The sequence below is a fragment of the Acomys russatus genome, chromosome 11 (assembly GCF_903995435.1).
Source record: "Acomys russatus chromosome 11, mAcoRus1.1, whole genome shotgun sequence".
Classification (NCBI taxonomy): Eukaryota; Metazoa; Chordata; class Mammalia; order Rodentia; family Muridae; genus Acomys; species Acomys russatus.
Window position 1 is genome coordinate 57,858,273 of NC_067147.1, and position 8,970 is coordinate 57,867,242.

Sequence of the window (8,970 nt, forward strand, 5' to 3'; positions counted from 1 at the left end):
AAAAAAGAAAGAAAAGAAAAGAGGAGGAGGAAGAAGAAGAAGAAGAAGAAGAAGAAGAAGAAGAAGAAGAAGAAGAAGAAGAAGAAGAAGAAGAAGCCAAAGCTGCAGAGGTTGGAGACAGGGAGCCCTCCCCACTGTTTGGTTTCTGATGTCTTATCTACAAATATCTCCCTCTTCATCTCCGTCTCTGTTGATAGAATCAAACTGACTCCAAAGATGACAGGCTGTTTCACAACCTCCAGCCCGCTGCTAAGTTGCGTTCACTTTGAAGAACATGATATGGTTTTCTGTGGAGCTGTGAACCGCTGTGGCAGAGGTGAATGCCAAGGCAAAACCAGTTCACATATTTCCTGCCTACTTCCCCGACCCCAGGACTGAGTTCAGACTCACCAGGTAGCTAGGGCTGGGACTGCAGGTGAGTGATGCTGTGTTCGACTATCTTCAGCATCTTTTCTTGTTGTTTCTTTTTCTTTTCTTTCTTTCTTTGAGACAGGGTTTCTCTGTGCAGCCTTGGCTGTCCTGGACTCCTTTTGTAGACCAGGCTGGCCTCGAACTCACAGAGATCCACCTGCCTGTGCCTCCCAAGTGCCGGGATTAAAGATGCGTGCCACCAGCTTTTCTCTTTTTTTGTCCAGTATTTTGTCACAATGAGGAGAGAAGTAATAAACATAAGATGGCCCTGTGGGTTTGAGCAGTAGGTGTATGGGGTAGCAGCCACGTATCAGCTATCAGCTGCCGTGTAACAAAACACCTGGAAGCTTAGTAACTTAAACAGGAGTAGATACATTTTTGCAGTTTTGAGCTGCTGGTGACTGGACAGTTAGTTAGCGCTTCTGCAGGTCTCATGAATGTGGCTGCCAAAGCTGCTGGGTGGGTGGCCCAGTCAGATTGTCTACCACAGCTGGCATGCCCGGCCCGCCCAGTGGTCTTTCAGGCTGATAGAGCTTCAAGGGCACAAAAGGAAAAGCTTGGCCTCAGAGAAACTGGATGCCACCATTTGTGGCACATTTAGGTCGAAGCAAATGACGAGGTACTCAATTCAAGGGAGGATGAAACCATCCCCCGTGATTCCAGCAACACAGTCGCATTGCCAAGGGGTTTGGGCACAAGGGTGCCATTCTGCTGGGAACTCCTGCAGTCACAGGAGGATGTGTTTAAAGTCAGGGGTGTATGTCACCTCCACGACGGTACAGCATGCCCCACACTGACGCAATATGGCCCACGCTGACACAGCATGCCCCACGCTGACGCAGCACGCCCCACACATGCCCTGGCTGCGACCTCACACACTCAGCAGAAACTCCGGTGTCTCCCTGCTGGCTCCTCGCCCCACTCCTCGCCCTGCTTGGCAGCCCAGGCTGCTGGCAGGCTCCGGCTCTGGCTTTGCTGACTTTTGGATGTGAGGATGTGATCTGGACCCTCCCTGCTCATCCCACTAACTCCCAGGCCTGGTTCCGATTCCCAGAACTCACAGCCAGAACTCCAGCCCTTGGCTTCCCTCTGGCAAGCTGACCTGCCCTCCCCAAGGAGGAAGCCCCAGTGGCACCAGCGTGCTGGCACAATTTCCCAGGAAAACTGTACAATGTGCTTTTTGTATGGTTTGAGTATTTTTCTCTCCTTTTCCCCCCTCAGTGCTAAGAATTAAACTCAAGACTTCACACACGAGAGGCATGCTCTCTGTCACTGACCTATATTCCCAGCCCTTGTTTTCCCTTTTTAAATTTAGTTTGTTTGCTTGTGAGATGGGGTCTCACTGTACAGCTCCAGCTGGCCTGAGGTTTCATGTGTCGATCAGGTTGGCCTTGAACTTACAGAGATCCACCTTCTGCCTTGTTGTGATTAAAAGTGTGGGCCAGCCAGGGTGGCTGCAGTGGCACATGCCTGTAATTCCAGCACTCTGGGGAGGCAAAGGCAGCCAGATCACCGTGAGTTTGAGGCTAGTCTGGTCTACAAAGTGAGTCCAGGAAAGCCAAGCCAAGGCTATACAGAGAAACCCTGTCTTAAAACAGCAAAAATAAATAAATAAATAAAAAGTGGGTCACCATTCATGTGTATACACACACACACACACACACACACACACACACACACACATAACTTATTTGTATATATAAATATTTGGGAAGTTCATACATTCATATAGTGTATTATTTTGGTCATCTTTTCTTTTTTGAGACAGGCCCGCACATAGCCCAGATTGACCCTGAGCTTCCAAGCCTTTGGCTCCCACCTTCCAAGTGCTGGAATCATGGCCCTGAGCCAACACACCTAGCAAAATAATAAAATGCATTAAAAATATTAAAAACCATTTGGGGGGCTGAAGCAATGGCTTGGCTTAGAGTGCCCCAGCTGCCAGGGCCTGGTGGTGCCCACCTTCAGTCACTGCCCTCAGGTCTCCCTGAGTTTGAGACCAGGCTGGTCTACAAAGCAACGTCCAGGCCAGCCATGGCTACATAGTGAGCCCTGTTGTCTCCTCTGTCCCCTACAAGAAGGGGTGCTCTCTTACTTGCCCTCTCAGAGGACCAGCTCCCAGCACCACAACAAGCAGCTCACAGCCATTGTGAATCCATGTCCAAGGGACCCCAAGTCCCCTTCTGTTCTTCATGGACGCCTGCACATGCCTGTACACACATGCCGTGCAACACAAAATAAATACATCTCAGAGGCCAGAAAGATTGGGCCACTGAAAAGACTCAGCAGGTAACAGTAGCTGACTCCTGCATGGTGATCATGCCTTCATCCCAGGATCCAGGAGATGGTCTTCTGAAAACACGTGCAGGTGCACGCGCGCGCGCGCGCGCGCACACACACACACACTTGCATAAATAAATGTATATAAAAAGGGCCTCTGTCCTCAAAAAAATCTTCACAGATCATTGCATGTTGACAGAAATCCAAGACAGGGTTTCTCTGTGTAGCCTTGGCTGTCCTGGACTCGCTTTGTAGACCAGGCTGGCCTCGAACTCACAGAGATCCGCCTGCCTCTGCCGTCTGAGTGCTGCAATTAAAGATGTGCGCCACCGTGCTCAGCACAAGGCTGGGATTGTAAGCGTGTGGTCACACCAGGTTTTTCACTCGGAACTCTGGTAACTCAGGTCCTTGGGCTTGTGCAGGGAGCACTTTGCCTTGCGCCCTCTCTCCGTCTCCTGAAGCTCTTCCTCCTTTAAAAATCTAACTTCAAAATCAATCAATTGATTACTGAGAGACAATGACTCACTGTGTATCCCTGGCTGGACTGGAATTTGCTACGTAGATCAGGCCAGTCTCCAGCTCACAAAGTCACTTGCCTCTGCCTCCTGAAGGCTGAGATTAGAGGTGTGTGCCACCTTGTCCAGCCTCCTGTTTTTGGGTCTGGCTTGCTTCTATCTATCCCAGGGGGTCAGAAAGGACCTTGGACCCTCTATCCTCCTGGACCACCACACCCTACACCTGGTCTTCTGAAGGGCAAGAGATTGAAGCCAGGGTCAATGGTGAAGTTCAGACGTCACTGTGAGGCCAGGCCCCTCTTGCTGGTACACAGAGGGCACAGGGGCTGTGCACAGCAGGAGGAGGCTCTTGCCTTTGTTGTCAGAGAAAAGAAAGCATCCCGTGCAGAAAGTGCCAGAGCGAGGAATACAAATATGGATCGTGTGGGAAAGTCGATGAGGAGAAAGTCAGAGACGGAGCCTGGCCAGTGGTACTCGGCTGTCATCACAGCACATGAGAGGCGGAGATGGGAGGATCAGGAGTCCAAGGATTCAAGGTTATCCTTAGCTACAGCCTCAGCTGTATGAGACCCTTAGGAAAAAAATGTCTGGTGGTATAGCTCGGTTGGTAGAGCACTTGCCGTCTCCAGCACTTCGTGGGCTGAGTGTGGTGGCACACTCCTGCCATGCTAGCCCTTTTAGAGGCTGAGGCAGGAGCATCAGAAGTTCAAGAGTAGCCTCTGCTACATACAAGTTCCAGGCCAGCATTGGGGCTGCTAGAGATCCTGTCCAAACAAACAAACAAACAAACAACAAAAAATTAAAAAACAAGCCTGGGGCTGGAGAGGCGGCTCACAAGTCAAGAAGGCTTGCTGCTTTTCCAGAGGTCCAGAGTCTGGTTGCTAGCACTCAAACTGAACAGCTCACAGCCCTCTGGAACAGCTGGGGAGGATCTGAGGGCTTCTCCAGCACTTAAGGCACATTTACATATATGCACACACGCTTGCACAAATGCACACAAGAACCCAAGCACACACACACACACACACACAAATAAAACTAAAATCTTAGCCAGGCAGCGGTGGCACATGCCTTTTTTGTTTTGTTTTGTTTTTCGATACAGACTTTTTCTGTGTGGCTAGGCTGTCCTCAAACTCACTCTGCCTCCTGAGTGCTGGATTAAAAGTGTGTGCCACCATACCAGGCAGCACATGCTTTTAATCCTAGCACTCGGGAGGCTTCAGAAGCAGGCAGATCTCTGAGTTTGAAGCCAGCCTGGTCTACACAGAGAAAGCCTGTCTCAAAAAAAAATTTAAAGCCAGGTGTGGTGGCACACACCTTTAATCCCAGCACTTGGGAGGCAGAGGTAGGTGGATCGCTGTGAATTTGAGGCCAGCCTGGTCTACAGCTAGGACAGCCCAAGGATACACAGACAAACCTTGTCTCAACTGCCCCCCACCAAAAAAAAATTTTTTTTAATTTTTAAAAAATACCTAAATCTTGAAAACAACAATATACAAAACTACAATGATAAACACAAAACAGGGAGAGGCCCAAGGGTGGAATGGCTCCAGCAGGTCCTGCTCAGCTCCTAGCTGGGCTGTGACAACAGACATGGGGTGACTGGCAGAGGCCAGGGTTGGGTCAGGAGCAGGGGCGGAGAATGTACTTATCCCACCTTGGCCTTCAACCTCCAAGAGTCGATGCCAAGGCCGGCATCCAGCTGGCATCCAGCCAGGGACACACGGAGAGCAGCAGATCTGGAGAGGACCGTGGCGGGGGGGCGGGGGGGAGGTGTCTTCACCACCCAAGGGGTTAGTGGTGTCCAGGTACACTGTGGCCATGGCTGGCGAATTCCTGGGTCTCTAGAGAGCCCCCTCCCTCCCTCCTTGCCCTGTCTTGGTTCCTATGTGTGTGTACAGGTGACAGGTTTGACGTCGGCTATTTGATGGGAGTTGGGGGCCAGAGGGACTGATTTGCCAATGTTCGTGTTTGCTAATTCCCATGGTGTAACTACACCCACGGGGGCCGGTGTCAAAAGTGGCCCCAGGGGAGGGCCAAGCGTGTGAGAGGTGAAGGCAAAAGGGTGAGGTCATGGGCAGTTACGGGGCTTTGTTCTGTTCCCCAGTCTCTCTGTGACCCCAAGCACATCGTTTCACCCCCTGACCTCTAGTCACCCCAACAGAAGACAGAGAACACCTGCCACACGGCGCTAGAAGACTGGGCTTGATCCCAAAGCATGCTGGGATTTCTTTCTTTCTTTCTTTTCTTCCTTCCTTCCTTCCTTCCTTCTTCGTGTGTGTGTGTGTGTGTGTGTGTGTGTGTGTGTGTGTGTGTGTGTGTGTGTAGTTCTTTGTTTTTTATTTTTGTTTTTCAAGACAGGGTTTCTCTGTGTAACAGCCCTGGCTGTCCTGGACTCACTTTGTAGACCAGGCTGGCCTCGAACTCATAGCTATTCACCTGCCTCTGCCTCCCAAGTGCTGAGATTAAAGGCATGCGCTACCATGCCCTGCTCCTATGTTGTTCTAAAGATATTTTTAGCTACTTTTATTTACATGTATGTGTGGATGCATGCTTGTGGATGCCTGTCATGTGTGTGCAGGCCTCTGGAGATCACAAGAGGGCTCCAGGTCCCTCGTGAGTTACCCAGTGTGTGCTGGAAACTGAACCCTGGTCCTCTGGAAGGGTAGCAAGGGTTCTGTCCTACTGAGCCACCTCCCCAGCCAGCCTGTTCCTGCTTTACGTTAGGGTCTCATGTAGTCCAGTTGGGCTCCAAATTAGCTGTATTGGCCAAGTTGACCCTCAACTCCTGATGTCCCTGCCTCTACCACCGTAACGCGGGGATCGCAGGCATATGCCACCGTGCCCGGCTCCAACACAGTATTTTCAAGCCCTTGCTAATTGCTACCCTCTGGGAACCAATGCTGAACTAAAGAGTGGGTGCTGGGGGAATTGATGGAGCCACACAAGTCATGCTGCCATCTCCCGATCTCCGTGAGGACAGACCTCAAGCCCAGAGTCAAGCAAGGACCTTGTCCCTCTAGAAGCCTGAACTTGCATTTTTTAGAGACATGACAAACACAAACCAGAGTAACGAACACTATTGTTAGGGTGACAGTAACAGACAGAAGCTAAGTCAAAGGACAGCGTGGGAAAGGGTCGCAGGAAGGTGGTCAGGAGCCCCTCCGAGGAAGGCCATTGAGGCAGAGGCCCGAGTCAACCAGGGGATGTGCCGGAAAGTCTCGGCGGAAGGAGCAGCCGGTGCAGAGGCCCTGAGGTGCATCTGGGGGTCTCGGTGGTGGAGAAGGTTCTCTAAGAGGTGACCCACACGGAAGGAGGTCCAGTAGATGGATTTCTTTCTTTCTTTCTTTTTTTTTTTTTCCAGCAGATGGATTTCTAACCCAAGGCTACCACCACAGATGAGAACCAGTCCTTACACACGTATCTTGGCTACTTTCCTAGTGCTGTGATAAAATACCATGGTCAAACCTCTCATAGAAGGAAGGTTTGTTTGGGCTTCTGGTTCTGGAGGCTTAAGAGCCCATCACAGGCAGGAAGCCTGGCAGCAGGCAGGCAAGGAAAGAACCCTGGGAGCTCACACCTCTAAAAGCCTTAAGCAGAGAGCGAACTGGCTGGCGAGAGGCTTCTGAGACCTCAGAGCCCAGAGACACACTTCCTCCAACAAGGCCACACCTTCCAAACCTTCCCAGTGTCTCCAACTGAGGACCAAGTATTCAAATGTCCGGCCTACAGGAGCTGTCTTATTTAAACCATAGCAATACTGTTTCGTGTGATGAAGCATGGTATTAGCTCCGACACTTGGGAGACGGAGGCCGGTGGATCTCAGAGTTCAAAGCCAGCCTGAGCCGGGCGCCGTGGTACACGCCTGTAATACCAATACTCGGGATGCAGAGGCAGGCGGATCACTGTGAGTTCGAGGCCAGCCTGGTCTACAAAGTGAGTCTAGGACAGCCAAGGCTACACAGAGAAACCCTGTCTCAAAAACAAAAACAAAAAAAAGCTCACATGCCTATGAACAGAAACATTCAGTGGCCACCCTCCTCCCCAGCCTCGGGGATGTAGGACCAATCCGGAGTAGAGATGTGTCTTGCCCTAGAGGACACAGGCAGTAGGTGGCAGGGTTGTGTGGTGGGCTGGACACTAACTCCTAGCAGGTGCTGCCCCCTAGTGTTAGCTGGGTGCGACTCGGAAGCTGTCAGTTACTGAGTGACCTTAGACAAGTCTTTCTTGGCCTCTCCCACTTCACCCATGTCTGTGGCCGCCAAATATGGCCAGACTGTCTCGACCAACCAGCCGCCCACGTAATGACATAGAAACCGTTTATTAATATGAAAGCTTGGCCTCATCTTAGGCTAGCTCTTAAATTAACCGTTTATACTAATCTACCTTCTGTCATGTGGCTCATTACCTCTCCTGGGTACCGGCACCTGGCTCTTCCTCCGTGTCTGGCTCTGCACCTGGTTCTTTCCAGAGTTCTTCCCCCTCCCCTCCCAGACGGGGAATCCTCTTGCCTCTGCCTCCCAGAGTGCTGGGATTACAAGCGTGCTGGGTTTTCCCCAGAGTTCTTATCTCTACCCGGAAGTCCCACCTAACTCTCCTGCTTTCCTATAGGCCATTCAGCCCTTTATTAAACCAATCAGAAGGCAACGGGGAAGATGTTTACAAAACACCTAGACGGGTGATGCTTCATAAAAAAAATAGCAATGCCGCCAGACGTGGTGGCGCAGCACGCCTTTAATCCCAGGCAGAGGCAGGTAGATCGCTGTGAGTCAAGGCCAGCCTGGTCTACAAAGTGAGTCCAGAACAGCCAGAGCTAAACAGAGAAACCCTGTCTTAAAAAAACAAAACAAGCAAACAAAACAACCCAAAACAAACAAACAAAAAACAATGCCAAAGTCTGGTCTAAATATTCAGCTCTCCACGGGTACAGAAATCAGCATTTGAGCAATACGGAGTCAACCTTTACACAGTGCACAAGATTATCCCAACATGCCGGTACTCAGACATCTGGAGCAGAGGGTGTGGCTCCGGCTGGAAAGATCCTGTGCTGGCAACACGGTGCCCTCAGATCATGTCAAGAAGAAAAGGATGAATGGACCAGAAGGTCCTCCAATCCTTGACTGCCAGTGACAGGGTCAGATCCTTAGGCTGAAGAATATTGTCCCAAGGGGGACGTCAGGAGAGGTAAGCTTTGTCCAGGCTCTGCCATGTGATCCCTTGAATCAAGGTCCCCCACCCCAGCATCTGGGATGCTAGGAACTGAACCCAGGTCCTCTGCAAGAGCAGCCAGTGCTGCTCTCAACTGCTGAGCTATCTCTCCAGTGCCAAGATCATCGTGTGTGTGTGTGTGTGTGTGTGTGTGTGTGTGTGTGTGTGTGTGTGTGTGTCTCCAGAAGAAAGTTCTGGATCCCATGCAGTTCTGACCTGCCTGCCATGGGCTATAGGATCCAAACCCTGGTTCTTTGCAAGAAGAGCAAATGCCCTTCACTGCAAAGGCATCTCTTCAGCCCCTAAATTCGTTTTTTTTTTTTTTTTTTTAATTAGCATAAAGAAGGCTGTGGAGATGGTTCAGCGGTTAAGAGCACTGCCTGCTCTTCAGAAGGTCGTGAGTTCAATTCCCAGCAATCACATGGTGGTTCACAACCATCTATAATGAGATCTGGTGCCTTCTTCTGGCCTGAAGGCAAACACTGTATACTTAATAAACAAATAAATCTTTTAAAACTTAACATAAAGAATAGGTTCGACTGTAGCATTCCTGCAT